The sequence below is a fragment of the Ambystoma mexicanum genome, chromosome 7q, assembly GCF_040938575.1.
Source record: "Ambystoma mexicanum isolate Mex_15411 chromosome 7q, UKY_AmexF1_1, whole genome shotgun sequence".
In the NCBI taxonomy this organism is placed as follows: domain Eukaryota; kingdom Metazoa; phylum Chordata; class Amphibia; order Caudata; family Ambystomatidae; genus Ambystoma; species Ambystoma mexicanum.
In genome coordinates this window covers 878,056,112-878,075,790 of record NC_090941.1, presented here as the reverse complement: position 1 = coordinate 878,075,790, position 19,679 = coordinate 878,056,112, and the positions used below count along the sequence as shown (strand labels likewise).

The following is a 19,679-nucleotide window of genomic DNA, read 5'->3' as shown; positions in this document are numbered from 1 at the left end:
CAGCCTCCAAAACCAGCCGTGGTGCAGAGTGGCGCAGCGACCCTGCAGCAGCGACCCTGCAGCAGCGCCATTTACGCCCCCAAGAATGCCCTCGCGCAAGGAAAACCCTTCAAAATTCCCAATTCATCGCAAAGGGCTGCGCTAACCCTGTACTAGTTCACAGGGCTGCCAAACAGCAAACGCCAAGCGGGGAACGTGTATTTCAGTGGTTCGCGGGAAGTATCACACGTGATTGTCCTGGGTACATGTACATCAGGGGTGCGCGTGAAGTAACACACGCGATTCCATCAGGGCACGTGTATTCCAGGGGTGCGCGGGAAGTATCACACGCAAAATCAGCAGGGTACGTGTATTTCAGGGGTGCGCGGGAAGTATCACACGTGATTCCATCAGGGTACGTGAATTCCAGGGGTGCGCGGGAAGTATCACACGCAAAATCAGCAGGGTACGTGTATTTCAGGGGTGCGCGGGAAGCATCACTCGCGATTCCATCAGGGTACGTGTATTCCAGGGGTGTGCGGGAAGTATTGCACGCAAAATCAGCAAGGTACGTGTATCTCAGGGGTGCGCGGGAAGTATCACACGCGATTCCATCAGGGTACATGTATTCCAGGGGTGCGCGGGAAGTATCACACGCGATTCCATCAGGGCACGTGTATTTCAGGAGTGCCCGGGGAGCACTACACGTAAATTGACCGTGTGGGTCCTCCCAGGTGTTCCCTCTACACCCTCCATGGCCCCTGCAGCCAGCCCACATCACAGGGGACCATCCTGCAGCCCTGCCCATGTCCCGCAGACAGCCCATCCACCATGGCCATGCCCCCCAGCCAAGCCACATGTCACCTTGCACTACTGATCAACAATGCATGTCTCCCAGCACCCTCACCCCCCAGCACTGTGGGGCACCTGCCAGCATGCCCCCACACATGTCCAACTCATGTCCCCCTGCACCCCCACCCCCCAGCACTGTGGGGCAACCTCCACCAGGCCCACACTAATGTCTCCCTGCACCCCGACCCCCCACCAGTCAGGGGCACCCTCCATCAGGCCCCCACTCATGTCCAACTCATGTCTCCCTGCACCCCCACCCCCGAGCACTGTGGGGCACCCTCCACAAGGCCCCCACTCATGTCCCCCTGCACCCCCACCCCCCTGCTGCATCCAGGGGCACCCTCCACCAGGCCCCCACTCATGTCTCCCTGCACCCCCACCCCCCAGCACTGTGGGGCACCCTCCACCAGGCCCCCACTTATGTCCCCCTGCACTCCCCTGCATCCACGGGCACCCTCCACCAGGCCCCCACTCATGTCTCCCAGCACCCCCACCCCCCCTGCATCCAGGGGCACTCCACCACGCCCCCACTCATGTCTCCCAGCACCCCCACCCCCCAGCATCCAGGGGCACCCTCCACCAGGCCCCCACTGATGTCTCCCAGCACCCCCACCCCCCTGCATCCAGGGGCACCCTCCACCAGGCCCCCACTCATGTTCCCCTGCACCCCCACCCCCCTGCATCCAGGGGCACCCTCCACCAGGCCCCCACTCATGTCTCCCAGCACCCCCACCCCCCAGCATCCAGGGGCACTCTCCACCAGGCCCCCACTCCTTCCTACCACCCCCCGACCCCCCAGCAGTGCGATTCGCCTGTGTACGTGTATATCAAGGTTGCGCGTGTAGTCTGACACACGATATCAGCAGGGTACGTGTATTACGGGGTTTGCGGGAAGTTCCACACGTGATTGCCCTGGGTACGTGTATTTCGGGGTGCACGGGAAGTTCCACATGCGATTTCAGTAGGGTACGTGTATTCCAAGGTGCGCGGGAAGTTCCACACGCGATTTCAGCAGGGTATGTGTATTCCAAGGTGCGCGGGAAGTTCCACACGCGATTTCAGCAGGGTACGTGTATTCCAAGGTGCAAGTGAAATTCCACACGCGAATCCAGCAGCCTACGCGGATTCCGGGGGTGCCGGGCAGTCCTACACTTGAATCCGCCATGTCGGTCCTCCCAGCTGTTCAACCAACACCCTCCACGGCCCCTGCAGGCGGCCCACACCACAGGGGACTACCCTGCACATGTCCCGCAGGCAGCCCATCCACCATGCCCATGCCCCCCATCCAACCCACATGTCACCTTGCACTACTGCCCACCAACGCATGTCTCCCAGCACCCCCACCCCCCAGCACTGTGGGGCACCTGCCAGCAGGCCCCCACACATGTCCAACTCATGTCCCCCTGCACCACCACCTCCCAGCACTGTGGGGCACCCTCCACCAGGCCCCCACTCATGTCTCTCAGCACCCCCACCCCCCTGCATCCAGGGGCACCCTCCACCAGGCCCCCACTCATGTCTCCCTGCACCCCCACCCCCCAGCACTTTGGGGCACCCTCCACCAGGCCCTCACTCATGTCCCCCTGCACCCCCACCGCCCTGCATCCAGGGGCACCCTCCACCAGGCCCCCAATCATGTCTCCCAGCACCCCCACCCCCCTGCATCCAGGGGCACCCTCCACCAGGCCCCCACTCATGTCTCCCAGCACCCCCACCCTCCTGCATCCAGGGGCACCCTCCACCAGGCCCCCACTCATGTCTCCCAGCACCCCCACCCCCTAGCATCCATGGGCACCCTCCACCAGGCCCCCACTCCTTCCTACCACCCCCCACCCCCACCCCCCAGCAGTGCGATTCGCCTGTGTACGTGTATATCAGGGTTGCGCGTGTAGTCTGACACGCGATATCAGCAGGGTACGTGTATTACGGGGTTCGTGGGAAGTTCCACACGCGATTGCCCTGGGTATGTGTATTTCGGAGTGCGCGGGAAGTTCCACATGCGATTTCAGCAGGGTACGTGTATTCCAAGGTGCGCGGGAAGTTCCACACACGATTTCAACAGGGTACGTGTATTCCAAGGTGCGCGGGAAGTTCCACACGCAATTTGGGCAGGGTACGTGTATTCCAAGGTGCAAGTGAAATTCCACACGCGAATCCAGCAGCCTACGTGGATTCCTTGGGTGCCGGCCAGTCCTACACGTGAATTCGCCGTGTGGGTCCTCCCAGCTGTTCAACCAACACCCTCCACGGCCCCTGCAGGCGGCCCACACCACAGGGGACTACCCTGCACATGTCCCGCAGGCAGCCCATCCACCATGCCCATGCCCCCCAGCCAACCCACATGTCACCTTGCACTACTGCCCACCAACGCATGTCTCCCAGCACCCCCACCCCCCAGCACTGTGGGGAACCTGCCAGCAGGCCCCCACACATGTCCAACTCATGTCCCCCTGCACCCCCATGCCCCAGCACTGTGGGGCACCCTCCACCAGGCCCCCACTCATGTCTCCCAGCACCCCCACCCCCCTGCATTCAGGGGCACCCTCCACCAGGCCCCCACTCATGTCTCCCTGCACCCCCACCCCCCAGCACTGTGGGGCACCCTCCACCAGGCCCCCACTCATGTCCCCCTGCACTCCCACCCCCCTGCATCCAGGGGCACCCTCCACCAGGCACCCACTCATGTCTCCCAGCACCCCATCCCCCTGCATCCAGGGGCACCCTCCACCAGGCCCCCACTCATGTCCAACTCATGTCTCCCAGCACCCCCACCCCCCAGCATCCAGGGGCACCCTCCACCAGGCCCCCACTCATGTCTCCCTGCACCCCCACCCCCCAGCACTGTGGGCCACCCTCCACCAGGCCCCCACTCATGTCTCCCTGCACCCCCACACCCCAGCACTGTGGGGCACCCTCCACCAGGCACCCACTCATGTCTCCCTGCACCCCCACCCCCTGCATCCAGGGGCACCCTCCACCAGGCCCCCACTCATGTCTAACTCATGTCTCCCTGCACCCCCACCCCCAGCATCCAGGGCCACCCTCCACCAGGCCCCCACTCATTTCTCCCAGCACCCCCACCCCCCAGCACTGTGGGGCACCTGCCAGCAGGCCCCCAAACATGTCCAACTCATGTCCCCCTGAATACCCACCCCCCAGCACTGTGGGGCACCCTCCACCAGGCCCCCACTCATGTCTCCCTGCACCCCCACCCCCCAGCACTGTGGGGCACCTGCCAGCAGGCCCCCACACATGTCCAACTCATGTCCCCTTGTGCCCCCACCCCCCATCACTGTGGGGCACCCTCCACCACGCCCCCACTCATATCTTCCTGCAGCCCCACCCCCCAGCACTGTGGGGCACCCTCCAACAGGCCCCCACTCATGTCTCCCAGCACCCCCACCCCCCTGCATCCAGGGGCACCATCCACCAGGCCCCCACACATGTCTCCCAGCTCCCCCACCCCCCTGCATCTAGGGGCACCCTCCACCAGGCCCCCACTCATGTCTCCCTGCACCCCCACCCCCCTGCATCCAGGGGCACCCTCCACCAGGCCCCCACTCATGTTTCCCTGCACCCCCACCCCCCAGCACTGTGGAGTATCCTCCACCAGGCCCCCACTCATGTCCAACTCATGTCTCCCAGCACCCCCACCCCACTGCATCCAGGGGCACCCTCCACCAGGCCCCCACTCATGTCCAACTCATGTCTCCCTGCACCCCCACCCCCCAGCATCCAGGGGCACCCTCCACCAGGCCCCCACTCATGTCTCCCAGCACCCCCACCCCCCAGCACTGTGGGGCACCCTCCACCAGGCCCCCACTCATGTCTCTCAGCACCCCCACCCCCCAGCAGTGCCATTCGACTGTGTACGTGTATATCAGGGTTGCACGTGTAGTCTGACATGCGATTTCAGCAGGGTACGTGTATTTCGGGGTGCGTGGGAAGTTTCACACGCAAATTTGCAGGGTACGTGTATTTCAGTGTGTGCGCGTGAAGTTACACACGCGACTGTGCCTGTGAGAGTGGGGTACGTGTATTCCTGGGGTGGGCGGGAAGATTTACACGCTCGCCTACAACGCACCCAAAAATAAAAGGACCAATCCTGAAACACGTACGCCAGCATGAAGCAGGCGCACGTCCCGCGCAGCATAAAAGAGTGCGCAAACAACAAACAAGCTCAGACGCCAGGATGAATATACCGTTCCTAGCAGCAGTGGCCGTGGGATACCGCAGGAGGAGAAGGATAGTCAGGACCAGAATCTTCACACCCAGAACCAGCCTATTTGGTATGCCAGATGACCAGGTGTATGGGAGGTACAGGTTTCCACCACACATAATACTCGACCTGGTCAGTGAGTGGGAGGATGAACTCACATCACCCACCCTGTGCTCCCAAGCACTCAGCCCCCTGGAGAAGGTCCTCAATGTACTGCAATTCTTGGCTACCGGATCATTTCAGCGGACAAGTGCCATAGTGGGGGGGTGTCACAGGTCGCGCAGTCACGGTGCCTACACCAGGTGTTGGCCATCATCACTGCACGCCCATCAGTCCGCAAGCACATATACCTGCCCAGAACACCTGCAGAAAGGCAGGCTGTCAGCCAGGATTTCTACAGGGTGGCACAATTCCCCAAAGTGCTAGGTGCCATTGATTGCACCCATGTGGCTCTAGGTCCCCCCAGAGCATCTGAGCTCATCTATAGAAACCGCAAGCACTGGCATTCCATCAACGTCCAGGTAGTATGTGATGCCAAGGGAATCATCACCTCAGTATATGCCAACTATCCAGGGTCTACCCACGACAGCTTCATTTACAGGATGTCAACCCTAAACCGGGACATGGAAGCTGGGCGGCATGGCGATGCATGGCTGCTTGGTGAGTAGAAATGCCACAGCACACGCATGCATGACAGATACAGAGTAATGCCAATACCCCACTAATGATCCCCATCACCACCTCCCCAGGGGACAGTGCCTACCCTCTGAGCACACACATGATGACGCCAATTCAAAACCCCATCACGCCTCCCGAGGTAAGATACAACACAGCCCATATTGCAACACGGGGCATAGTGGAGCGCACATTCGGAGTGCTCAAGTCACGCTTTCGCTCCCTTGACCGTTCTGGCGGGCAGCTGTTATACGCTCCCCCAGTAGTGTGCAGGATCATAGTGGCAGCATGTATCCTGCACAATGTTGCAACACGCCGGGGCCTGGCTGTGGACATGGTGGTGCCCCCACATCCCCAACCACATGCACGCCCGCTGTGCATGGGAGGGGAAAGGGCACGCATGGGGTGAGGCAGCCCGTACGCAGCTGGTGGCTAATTACTTCACATAGAAAGCACACCCCTGTGGAGTGCACACAGCCCTGGCACATACCATCTGACAATCAATGATGACTCAATCTGACAATTATGATGAATCAAGGGACAGTCAACTGTCAGAACCATAGCAGCCTGAGATTGTTCATCTGGAAGTATCACATGTGTGCATCCCTACCTACACAAACACCACCAATGCAGTGTCATCAAAAGACACACTTCCATGCAGCAAAAATGAATACCCACTTGCAAAATACAACATGAGAACAGTGGCATGTCACCCAACCCCTCCCCGGCACGGTCACACGACACACCATGGCATGTGATGAAATGTGAGAGCAAACAAATTAATCCCCACAACATGCCCCAAGTGTCACCAACTACAGTGTCCCTAATGGAAACTGGCCACACATGAAATGCTCACAGTAATGCAGGACCAACAACACACATTACCAAATACTTACCAAGAATACCAATCACCTACACAACCTCCAACCTACCATAAACATGACAGTACGGACTTAAAAAATTGGTAGCCTCACTACCTGATAATGGCAGCACTTCGAACACTTCCAAGTATACAGTGTTAGCGCCACGCAAGAGTGTAGGTGCACTGCTTACAACATGGACTCCAGTCCCAAAGTAGACTGCCTTGTGAAGACATGAGAAATGGACCTGCAAATTAGGAGGATGAGATGGATGCAGAGGCACATATCAATACACCATGCAGTGTACAATACAACAACAATATGCACTAGGAATGTATACACAGTATTGACTACAGACTGCCCACACATCAAATGGGAGTCCAACGTCACTGTGTAAGTCAATGTCACTTGGGCACACCCTTTGCAAGCCCATGGAAACGGGAAGCAGGAGGGGTGTGTGTCACACAAACCCAAGCATCTGACCCAAATTCATGACAAGCCTGCATGTGCCCAGCCACAATGCAGCGTATGCCCACGGGAGCCACACAAGGCAACACACTGTCCAAAAAATCAAAAAAAAAATAATCAAAAATGGCCATTAATGGGCCGGGGGGAGGGGGGGTGTGCGGGAGGCCACCCAGGAGGTCCGAGGACAGGGTGCACACCAAAACCCACCTGTGAGGATCTTGCGAAAAAAAAACACCTCCATGGGCTCATGGCCTGCACGGCTACCCTATTGTGGGAGAATCGCTGCTGTCGCTCTTCTCACCCTCTGCAGCTGCATCAGGAGGTGGTGGCACTATGGGAGGCAGCCCACGCAAAGCCCTAGTCTGGTCCTCCATGGCAACAAGCATGCGGGTGTGGAAGTTCTGGTTCTGGAGGATAATTGTGCAGAGGTCCCCATGCAACAACTCACGGGATGCCCGGATCTCCGCCCTAGTTGCCTGCATCTCAGCTGAGAGCGTACGTGTGAGCCGCTCCAGCTGCTGTTCTGTCCTCGTTTTAGCTGAAGCCTCAAGCTCAACCAGAGTTGCCCTGAGCTGACAGAGTTCCACCCTCAGGGCTTCCCTGTGGCCCTGGGACTCAATGGAAATGGCTTCCCGCAGAGTATCCAGTGCCGCCTGCCTGTCAAAGTTGGACGCCAACATGTCCTCCCTGTGTGACTGGCAAATGGAGTCAGTTGCCTGCTGCAGTTGTTCAATTAGCCTTTCTCGGGGGACAATGGAAGTGGCCACCCTATCCATGGCCTGAGCCATCATCTCAGTTGATGCTGCCTGTTGGTTTGCCATACCGTATATGGATTGCTCCCATGCGGTATTGCCAGGTGGTGTATGGCCACCGCATCGGCGGGCACCACACCTGTCTGGGGCAAGGCGAACTGCGCCTTGCTGTGCCGGCACTGCCTGAGGCTGCAGGACTGTATTCCCCCTCTGATCTGCTGGCCCAGGAGCAGGATCAGATGTAGCGGAGTGTGACCCTGCATCTATAACCACCAAGGCTGACCTACCAACACTGACATCCCCATTGAGGGTTCTACCCCTGGTGCAGGTGGGTTGGGAAGTACAGAATCCCTCCCAGAGACACTTACCTGCGACGGCACATAGGTCTCATCATCCGAATCGACACCTGAATAGAGCTCGGGGGAGGTGCACCCAGAGACACCCCTTGAGATGACGGCCTGCAGCAAGTGTGGGTTCTCACCCACCACCACACCACGTCCCTCACTGGTGCCCGGTCGGGCCTGAGACCCCTCCTGGGTCTGCACCATCTCCACAACCCCAGCAGTATCAAGTGCGTCATCCCCTGCAAAGACATGAAAGAAAAGAAATGGGAACAGGCATTAGCAACATGGAACACAATTAGGGCTGAGAAGCAACAGAAACAGTACTTCATTGACACATGTCCCACATGACTATATCCCTCCCATGCATGCGCTGTCACTGCGTATGAAGGGGAGGCAAATGGCACACATTGATGACACCAAGATGGAAGGCCAACAAATTTGCTGCATGCTGCCTAGCAGTGCCATCACACATTGGCCTGTGATTGGCATGTCCAATACACATACATGACACATGCCATCACACAGATGGCATGTACCCTAGCCATGTCACACATGTGACAATAGGACTGAGAAATGCCTAGTGAAAGTGGTGGAATGCAGACAATCAGCCTGAATGAACACAGAATAACATGCAACTATGTTGTGGCAAGATGACAATTCAAGGGCAACTGGCGTGAGGTTGGGCTGAATATCTACTGTTGCCAGAAGGGATACTGCAACACCCAAATCCTGGTGCGCAGAATGTTTTGGATGAAGCACATGGGTGACCCAAACCACTCAGGCACACACCCCCTCATCTGGCACTCAATCAGAAGCACTCACACACACGCCATGCACATGGATGACACACACATGCATGTGCACTCACCGGACAATGCCTCGTAATCTGGCAGGTCTCCCACGCTTTGGATCTGTTCCTCCGTGACGTAGGTCTAAGCAACATACTCATGTGGAGTGAGTTCTATGTCCTCTGCCGGAGACCCACCTCCAGTCACTAGTGTTGCGGCATGACTTGAGGCCAGCTTTTTCTTTGCCCTGCGCTTAAGGTCATTCCAGAGCTTGTAGCAATCATTAGCTGTGCGCCTCACAAATCCAAGGGCACTTATGAGTTCCGCAATGGTCTGCCAGTGTGCCTGACGTTGTGCAGGTGTGGTCTTGCATCCTGCAGTAATCACCATTTCGCTGTCATGTGCGGACAGATACTCCACAAGTGCATCAAGTTCGACCCGATTGAAGCAGGGCTTCCTTGCTGGGCCGAACTGTGTAGCCGTGTCTGGGGCATCAGCCTGTACTGGACGAGCACTCTTCCTCTTCCGCTTGGAAGGTGGTGGTGATACTGATTGTCCTACGCCGCTCTGGACACTAGGGGCAGGAGCCCCGGTGGACTGTGGACTCAGAGTGTGGGAATGAACACTCACCATGGGAGTTGGTGCAGGCATTAGCTGAAGTGTGATGTGGTCAGGGGGAACGTTAGCAGGATGGACTAGGACCGACACTGTCCTGGCTGGGACACTCAGAGCTGGGGTGGATGGAGCCGCAGCTGCCCCTGCAGCCTCCCAACCCTGCCTACTTGGGGCAGCAGATGACATAGCTGCCCCTGATCCACGTGGGCTGGTGACACCAACGTGCACTGTCACACGTGGCCTAGACCTGGTGACCTGGAAGTCAGCCATGGAGTCACCCAGTGCCAGGTCTGGTGCCACAATGGGCTGGTCCAACAAGGGCTGAGCAGGGATGGTGTCAGCCACGTTACCCTCAACCGGGGGGGGGGGCATGGGTGTCCCTGACTGGTCACCCACACATGGGGGGCTAGGGGCACCCTGCAAGTCCTGGCCACGTCCCCTACCGTATCCACCACGGCCACCTCTTGTGGCTCTCCCACCTTTGCCACCCTTACCACGTGCTCGCCTCCCAACCATGGCACTGATGTTGTTGTGCGTATGGGAGTTGAAGTAAACTATTGTCCTGGGCAATTGGGGGTCAAAGGGGTAGGGTACTAGATGGAATTCGTACCCTAGTGCTCTAGCAAGGCTGTATGTGACCCCTGGGGGAAGATGACGGGTCACGCAATGCACAGGCACCCCAAAAAAGGGAGATAATGTGCACGCAACCCCTCCTAGACCACGCAAAAAAAATAAACCTGCACTACGCTGTGGCACCCAGAAACACAAAAATGAATGTATGCGTGTCACACGCAGCCTAGACTGACCTCTGAAGGGGTAGGCAACACACGGGGCAAGCACAGATGTCAAATACGTGCGCAACTCACCATCTGCCAGGAAAAATCACGTGTAAAATACGCGCGTGGGCGCGTTGGCGACACCCCCGCCAAAAGAAGAATTGTACGCTGTCTGAGGAGACAGGACAACAGGAGAAGTGAACGCTGTTTGAGGAAACAGGCCCAGGAAAAAAACAAGAAGAGAAAAAGCTGTCAGAGGTAACAGGGAGTACGAACTTGGAACGCCGTGAAGTAAATCGCGTGTGAACCGACAAGAAGTCACTCGCTCTCCATGAAAAGCACGTACAAGGAAATGGCGTTCTACATGTACCTTTTAAACATGCCCACACGTCCAGCGTCACTGCCGCGTGTACGCGCTAAGGCCCCATCCTCCAATTACACGCGCTGACACTCTGACGTGCAGTCATTGGATGTGTAACATGCACCTGTGTACAGGGAAACGCACGAGCACGCACTTCACAGACGCGCATACGCGCTGTTGGTCTTTGGGCCAATGAATTCGCGTACGTGTGCTGACGCGCTAAGGCCCTTTCCTTGAATTACACACAGACGTGCTGGATTTTCACGTGCCAAATCACTCCGTATCAAGCTGGCCACGCGTAAGCACACGGAAGACCACGCTCCTGCCCAGAAGGCCGAATTACTGCCCCCCAGAGCCCCGAGCACGCTCCCACCTGCCATCTGCTGCTGCCTGATTGCCTGCTGCCCATGTGCCCTGCCATTTGCTGCCTGCACATCAGCCAGGGGTGCTGTTGCTGTGACTACCCCTGCTGGAACCGAACACTCCCGACTGGGATTCCATCGCTCCACAGCCCAGCCCCAGGACCCAGTTGCCCACCCACTCCTGCCTCTGGGTTGTCATGTCGGGCACTGCAACATCTGGCACCACTGACCACCCCCGGCCAGAGAGGCAGAGGGGCACCAGCTTCACTGCCACCGAAGTTGGTGTCCTGGTGGAGCAAGTCCTGGGGCAGTATGATGCCCTCTTCGGAAGTTTGCGCACCGACAAGGAAGGACGGACTTGGATCTGGACGGACATCGTGACTGCCATCAACACGGACGGGGTGGCAGTCCGCAACTTCCAACATGTCAAGAAGCGCTGGGAGGACTTCAGGTCCAGGACCCTAAACAAGGCCCGGCGCCTCTTGAAGGCAGCAGATGCTAAGGGGCGCCGGGGCCACTTGTCGGATGATCAGATAAGGGTCCTGGAACGCATATCCCCAGCGCTCCACGTCCAGGTCCTTGAGAGGCAGACCGGTCTGGAGTCGAGCGGTAAGTGTACATGCATCATGATTGTAAGCTGTGCGTGTGGTGATGTGCCACTAGTGTGCAGGTTGCACATCTGTTTGTATGGGGCCGAGTATGGGTGGGGGTGTACAGGGCCGTGAGGCTAACACATGTGAGGGCTGTCATGTGTGAGACATGGATGGTGCTTGTGTGTGTAGGCTTGCATGCCAAATGCAGTTGTGTGAGCACACATGTTTGGATGAATGTGTATGTAAGTAGGCATGTTCGTGATGTCACACATGGATGTTGTTTTCAGCTGCATGTATCAGCACTGTGTAAATGTGCATGTGTGTGTATTTGACAAGGGTGCAACAGTGATGCAACATGGATGCATGTGACAGCGGGATGTGGAAGCCTGATTGGCAGATGTGAAATGGATGCCCATCTGAACACTGCGACACTTGGCAGAGGTGTACACATGCATGCAAGTGTGGTGGTGTGTATGCATGTGTAGTGCACTCCCTGTGTTGCATGTGATGTCTGGCTCACCTTTGCCTGCTCATGCTGTTTTATGTGTATGGATGGTGCTGGCAGTTGTGATATGGCTGTGGTATGGCTCATGTGTGCAAGTTGAAATGACATGTGTGTTGGCGATTGTGATGCCATGACTGAGGTTTGCCAATGCCACTCATGTACAACTGTCATGTGTGTAAGTGTCCATTGTACAGTGCCCTGATGCCTGTGTTTTATTTCTCCCTGTCTGCAGTGTCAACTGATGAAGAGGGCAGAGAAGGTGCTGTGGAGCACAGCGGCGGGGATCGCACCGCCAGCCGAGACGCAAGGCCCGGCTCCCCTCCCAGGTTGTGATCTCCTCGGTGTGTGAGGAGTCTGGTGCCGCGTCCCAGGCCGCAGCTGCCGGGGGGAGGTCCAAGAGGCGGAGGTCGGAGTTGGACTCCTCGGCAGCAGAAGGGGCAGCTGGGACCCCACAAGGCCCAATGGGGGAAGATGGCACAGAGTTATCCAGGTTGGTGGGGGGTTTGGTGGAGGAGGAGGCCGTGCAAGCAACAGAGACGGGGTCTGGAGGTGGGGATTCTACTGGTGCTAGTGGTGCAGTGCAGGACCAGGGACACGAGGCAGCACAGGCCGCCGCGGAGGTGCCTGTGTGCAATCCTGTCCCTGATCCTATCACTGCATCATCTTGCACCAGCAGGGATGCCTACGTCCAGACCCGTTTTCAGGCAGGGGATGAGTTCACATCAACTGGCCTTCCTCTGCCTGCAGACGTGGCTATCCGGGTCCGGGTTGAGCCTGTCCTGACTGGTGTGGCGTTGCGTCAACGGGCCATGCGAGGTGACCTGCAGTCTTTTCATGAGGAGACTGCACGTCATCTCGAATGGCTCGTTGACCGCGTCGGCCTACTGGGACAGGTCACCCAGGCCGGATTCCTCCGTTTGATAGGGCTTGCTCCGACCCCCTCCTCAACTGAACCCCCTATGCGCCAGTCATCCTCCGTGCCATCTTCCCACCCATTAGTCACCTGGGTGCCCTGTGGAGCTGCCTCTGACGGTGCGGCCAGGCTGGTGGAGGAGGCATCCCTGCCACAGTCAATAGTCGGATGTCCAGCAGGGGTGGCCACATCAACGACTGCACCCCAGCCAGTGGAGGATGTGCAGGCAGCAGGAGGCAGGGCACGGGCAGAGGCACAACAGCAGCAGCAACGAGGTGGGAGCCATGATGGCTCGGGGCCTTTGAAATCGGAGGGGCAGGCATCGGCCGGAGGGCAGGAGGACCCAGGACGGGAAGTGTCTTTCGTGTGGCAGCAGTTGGGCCATGCCATAGATGCGGATCGGCAGCGGGCGGAAGAGGCACGGCTCACGATGGTCAGGGCGGAGCACTCCATGCGGAGGGCCCTGAGGCGGGCCGAGTGCCTCGAGGCAATCCGCAGGGAGTTGGAGGTGAACATGTCGACGGCCCTGCAGACCCACGGGGCCATGGAGGACCGCCTCCGGGACATTGAGCAGGAGTTCGATGATGCCCTGGCCCGGACCATCCCGAAGTGAGCCATCGGACTAGCCCGCTGCCCTTGTAAATAGTTCTGTAGTTAGTGTTAGGTTTCCTTTGGTTTTGCATTTTTTTTGGACCTTTTGGACAATGGGCCACATTTTTGTATATAGTTTTATTTATTAGGTAGTGTTATTAGATAGGTTTCATTTCTTCTGTTGGGATCATGGACCCTGGATTGTTTATCTGTATATAGTTGACTGTTGGATTTTCATATTTTTTTATGATTTACCCATGGAGCAATGGTTTTCGATTTTAATTTTCCATTGGATTTACTTTTGTGGACTGTGACTTTGGACACCTTTCCTTTGGATTATGATTTGTGGTTTTGCATTATTTCACGGTCATGCTGTTTTTTTTTTTTAATTCCCGTTTTTGTTTGTTTATTTTTGATTCAATTTATGTTGCTTTTAATACATATTTTTTCTTCAAACTTTAATGTGTAGTATCATCTCATTGGTTTCATGCATATCATGATATGGGTTTTGACATTCACTGACACCCATTGTGTGTATGTGAGGGACATGTGTTCATTTCCAAACTTGCAATTGGGGTTCTATCATGTTATTGCCATTTCTAAGTGGGTGGATGCAATACTCGGGTGGGTGTTTGGCATTTGGAGGCTGACCATAAGGGCCAGGGATCTAGATTGTGATGACATGTTGGCTGGGGGACATGTGTGGGGGCCTGGTGGAGGGTGCCTCTGGATGCAGGGGGGTGGGGGTGCTGGGAGACATGAGTGGGGGCCTGGTGGAGGGTGCCCCTGGATGCAGGGTGTGGGGGTGCTGGGAGACATGAGTGGGGGCCTGGTGGAGGGTGCCCTTGGATGCAGGGGGGTGGGGGTGCAGGGAGACATGAGTGGGGGACTGGTGGAGGGTTCCCCTGGATGCAGGGGGGTGGGGGTGCTGGGAGACATGAGTGGGGGCCTGGTGGAGGGTGCCCCTGGATGCAGGGGAGTGGGGGTGCTGGGAGACATGAGTGGGGGCCTGGTGGAGGGTGCCCCACAGTGCTGGGGGGTGGGGGTGCAGGGAGACATGAGTGGGGGCCTGGTGGAGGGTGCCCCACAGAGCTGGGGGGTTAGGGTGCAGGGGGACATGATTTGGACATGTGTGGGGGCCTGCTGGCAGGTGCCCCACAGTGCTGGGGGGTGCGGGTGCAGGGGGACATGAGTGGGGGCCTGGTGGAGGGTGCCCCTGGAATCAGGGGGGTGGGGGTGCTGGGAGACATGAGTGGGGGCCTGGTGGAGGGTGCCCCTGGATGCAGGGGGTGGGGTTGCTGGGAGACATGAGTGGGGGCCTGGTGGAGGGTGCCCCTGGATGCAGGGGGGTGGGGGTGCAGGGAGACATGAGTTGGACATGAGTGGGGGCCTGGTGGAGGGTGCCCCTGACCGGTGGGGGGTGGGGTGCAGGGAGGCATGAGTGGGGGTCCTGGTGGAGGGTGCCCCTGGATGCAGGGGGGTGGGGGTGCTGGGAGACATGAGTGGGGGCCTGGTGGAGGGTGCCCCTGACTGGTGGGGGGTGGGGGTGCAGGGAGACATGAGTGGGGGCCTGGTGGAGGGTGCCCCACAGTGCTGGGGGGTGGGGGTGCAGGGAGACATGAGTGGGGGCCTGGTGGAGGGTGCCCCTGGTTGCAGGGGGGTGGGGGTGCTGGGAGACATGAGTGGGGGCCTGGTGGAGGGTGCCCCTGGATGCAGGGGGGTGGGGGTGCTGGGAGACATGAGTGGGGGCCTGGTGGAGGGTGCCCCTGGATGCAGGGGGTGGGGGTGCTGGGAGACATGAGTGGGGGCCTGGTGGAGGGTGCCCCACAGTGCTGTGGGGTGGGGGTGCAGGGAGACATGAGTGGGGGCCTTGTGGAGGGTGCCCCTGGTTGCAGGGGGGTGGGGGTGCTGGGAGACATGAGTGGGGGCCTGGTGGAGGGTGCCCCTGGATGCAGGGGGGTGGGGGTGCTGGGAGACATGCATTGGTGGGCAGTAGTGCAAGGTGACATGTGGGTTTGCTGGGGGGCATGGCCATGGTGGATGGGCTGCCTGCGGGACATGTGCAGGGGTGCAGGGTAGTCCCCTTTGGTGTGGGCCGCCTGCAGGGGCCGTGGAGGGTGTAGAGGGAACAGCTGGGAGGACCCACATGGCCAATTCACGTGTGGGACTCCCCGGCACCCCAGAAATACACGTAGGCTGCTGGATTCGCTTGTGGAATTTGCCGCGCACCCGGAGTACACGTACCCTGCTGAAATTGCGTCTGGAACTTCACGCGCACACCGAAATACACGTACCCTGCTAATTCGCGTGTGAAACTTCCCCCGCACACCGAAATACACGTATCCTGCTAATTCGCATGTGAAACTTCCCACGCACCCCGAAATACACGGACCCAGGGCAATCGCATGTGGAATCCATCCTCATTGAGGGGTGAGGGCAGGAGCCCCCCCAGCCCAGCAGAGGATCCAACCCAGCAGAGGATTCAGGCTCAGAGCGTGCTGCATGGAGCAGGGCCTGCCTGACCCTGTCCCCATACGGTGCCTCACTCGCCCATGCCGGGCGCTGTGCGGCGCGAAATCGAGGCTGAACCCCGTTTTCATCACGTAGATCCGCCGGCAGGCGGAATCGCCGGCCAGTCCGAAGGCCATACAAAGGCCTGTTCCTGCGCCTGTTCGGAGCACTGTGGGCCTGGGCCACAGATGCGGCCCCTTAGTTCTGGCAAGTGAAGGCTCCAGAACACTCGCTACCCCGTCTGCAGAACTATCCTGGGCCTCCGTTATATGCTTTATCGACTAACGAGGCGTCACTGATGAGCCAATGCTTTCAAGCATTCATATACCCACCTGGCCATGTGAGTAAACCAGCACTCTGCTATACACAACACTTTATGCCCATTGTGCCAGTGTATTAGATGGATGGTTTTCCAGTTCGTACAACACAGTCTTGACAACCACACTGTCTTAAGTGCTATAGCGTCCCACGGGGACTCTGAATTTAGGCGTTCTAGCTATAGATTGCAGCCTACCTGGCCTTGGTTGCTAAGACGCACAATATATCACTCAATCTTCTACACCCTTTCCTTTTTGCTGCCTCGCTCTGCACTCGCCCATTTACTCCGGTGGCAAGTGCTGGTCCATCTATAGAGCCTAATACCTGTTTGGTTCATGAATGCTAACTGACCTCATTTGTCTGTGTTGTGCCTTATGGTCAATAGCAGACCACACTCAGACTATGTTGTGCCTTATGGTCACTAGCAGGCCACACTCAGACTGTGTTGTGCCTTATGGTCACTAGCAGACCACATTTAGACTGTGCTGTGCCTTATGGTCACTATCAGACCACACTCAGACTGTGTTGTGCCCTATGGTCACTAGTAGACCATATTTAGACTGTGTTGTGCCTTACGGTCACTGCTTTAGTCACTGCAGCTGCCCAACCATTATATGACAATTGTACTCAGAACTAGTCCTCCGCACACACTGCTCACGGCTGCACACCTCTCTCAAACCATACTGTGATGCAATGCAGATACACACAGACCACTAGAATTGTGTCGAACCCTATGGTCGCTAACAGACCACTATAATTGTGTCGTACCCTATGGTCGCTAACAGACCACCAGAACTGAGTTGTGCCCTATGGTCGCTAACAGACCCTCTGATGTACGCATTCTAGTCAATGTCAGGAATTGTCACACCTAGGTGCCCTCTGATGTTTGCATTTTAGTAAATGTCAGGAATTGTCACACCTAGGTGCCCCTGTTGTATGCTCCAAACTCACAACTAGTTGTATCCAATCTAGATACTATAGTGCACAGGCTGTACCTGACCGATTCTACCCGACTCTAACCAGCCACCATCTATCTTAGTCTGGCCTGCTCCCCACCAGCGCCACTAGACTCCACCGCTATCCACAGACCATGATCTTCTGGCTCGCCCTAACCATGTTCCCTTTCTGCTAAATACAGGACAATGTACCTTGTAGCAACAATAGCTACATAGCCCACGAGGACGGCCTGGCTAAACTAGGGTGCCCCAGACACCACCCCATCCCTTGCCCCACTCCGTTCCTACCCTCCACACCCCCTTTCCCCTCCACTTACCACCACCCTCTCACATCCACATCCATCGTCATCCATGGCCTACCTACCAACAGCCACCACAGTCCCATTGCTAAGTCTAACCAAACCAAAATGACCACCAAACCTCCCACCCACTTTAAGCCGCCCGGGCCAACCCCCCTCTCCCTTATTCCTAACATCACAACCCGCAATGACAGATTAGGCTCCAGGCTCTCCACCACAAACTCTAAACCTAACTCCAGACCTTACACCAAAACTAATACAAAGTACATTGCACCAAACAAGCCCACTCCTCCCCCACTAAAAGGCGCCCTACTCAACGTCAGATCCCTGGCTGCCCACCCCACAGAAATTGCAGACATCATCCTTAGCAATGACCTTGACTTCTTAGCCCTAACAGAAACTTGGCTTCATGAGGCGTCCGGACCCTATTTATCGCTAGCCATCCCAGACAAATACACTATCTTCAGAGCGGACAGACCAAACGCCAGAGGTGGAGGCGTAGCGATCATTTCCAAATCCGCCCTATGCCTTAGACCAACCGACACAGTCGCATTCACATCCTGCGAGTTACTCACAACCAAACTACAAACCTCCCCCACAGCCATGATCACCATCCACCTCATATATAGACCCCCAGGTCCACCTGGGACCTTCGAAGAAGACATCACATCCCTCATCACCGAAATTTCCAAACCAACAGCACAAATCATGATTCTCGGAGACTTCAACCTCGGCTACCAAGACCCAAACGATGCACATGCTGCATCCCTAGCCAATGTCCTAACTGATCATGGTCTCACTCAACTCATTGTACTCCCTAAAAGCCAGAACCCTTGATTGGGTAGAAACCCACAATTGCAACACAACCTGCAAAGACCCCCAACCTCTGGCATGGACCGATCACCACATGATCCCCCTTGAGGTTAACACCAATCAGGTACTGCCCAATAAGCACCCCATGGCACCAGCATGCCCACCAGGAATAAACTCAACATCACTGCTGAAGCCCTACTACCACTGGTCTTACCTACCCTCAATGCTCTCCCAGCTAACGCTGACTTAAACCTGCTGATCGACACCTTCAATGATTCCATGGCCAGAGCAATGGACACCGTTGCCCCCTTGAAAATACGCAAAGCTAAACCCAAAGCTCATCTGAACTCGTGGTACACCCCTGAACTCAAACTACTCAGGAAAGAGAAAGCTAAGGCTCACCACACCTGGAAGACTAACCCCACTGCGGAAAACAAATCCAACCTCACTAACTTATCCTCACTTTACAAAAGCGAGATAATCCAGACCAAAAAAGATACATACAACACCAGGATCACTCAGGCAGGATCCTCCACTAAAGAATTATTCAAAATTCTGAAGGAACTAGAAAACCCTATTATGCCCCCGGAAACCTGCCTGAAAGACAAATCCTGGTGCACCAACATCCAGAACGCCCTCAACAATAAAATTTTAGGACTCCAAACTAAAATCGAAAACAAACGGCAACAACTCTTCAACAATAATGTCACCAACCTTAGCCTACCCACACCTAACAACACTAGCGCAGGCTTTTCGTTCAAAAAAGTCACCATCCCGGAAGTTCAAAAAATCATCACCTCCCTGAAACCCTCTAACTGTAAAGGAGACAGCTGCCCGGCTCAGACCATAAAAGATGCAGCCAGAGAGCTCTCCCCCTTCATCACCAAACTCATCAACCTATCCTTCACCAATAGCTCTATCCCCAGCAACTTAAAACAATCATGGGTTCTCCCTCTCCTGAAAAAACAATCCCTCGACCCGGCCACACCCACAAACTACAGGCCCATCACCACAGTCCCCTTCCTACTGAAAATCCTGGACAGAGTCGCCTACATCCAAATTCAGGAATACCTAGAATCCAACCAACTTCTAGGAATACGTCAATCTGGCTTCAGACCTCAACACGGAA

General features: G+C 56.8%; 1 protein-coding gene across 1 annotated transcript in view; it reads left to right on the top strand.

The window, feature by feature from the left end:
- Positions 1 to 19,679, top strand: part of LOC138528089 (uncharacterized) — an 840,778-nt gene that overhangs the window by 517,022 nt on the left and 304,077 nt on the right. The gene's annotated exons all lie outside the window — the stretch shown is intronic.